Source organism: Habropoda laboriosa, unplaced genomic scaffold (genome assembly GCF_001263275.1).
Source record: "Habropoda laboriosa isolate 0110345459 unplaced genomic scaffold, ASM126327v1 scaffold207, whole genome shotgun sequence".
Lineage (NCBI taxonomy): Eukaryota > Metazoa > Arthropoda > Insecta > Hymenoptera > Apidae > Habropoda > Habropoda laboriosa.
This window is the reverse complement of record NW_017100397.1, coordinates 250,526-250,930: the sequence shown is the minus strand read 5'-3', so window position 1 is coordinate 250,930 and position 405 is coordinate 250,526.

Here is a 405-nt window from a genome sequence, read left to right as displayed (position 1 = left end):
CGTGTGGGCGTGTGTCCAAGCGTACGTACGCGTTTCAACCCGTCTCTCCCTCCCCCAGGCAGGCGGTGGTAGCCTCCTCTTGGTCTCACCCGTTTGCGGCCACGTACAAATTTCACGTTGGGTACATATGGTTTCCCTGTTCGCGTCTTGCTTTCTCTCGTCGAACAGCAACACCTACGCGCGTGTTCTTCGGGGAGGTTCATGTCTCCCTACCCTCCGCGTTTCACCAATCTCTCTCTGTCTCTCCTTCGCTCTCCCTCTCTCTCCCTCCCTCCCTATCGCCCCCTCGTGGTTCATATACTTGCGTTGGCACATACTTGGCGAGCGCGTACACATGCATGCATTCGTCAGCTCTGTCGCTCTCTGATTCTCTTTCGAGGGTTTATGTACGGTTTCGCACAAGCG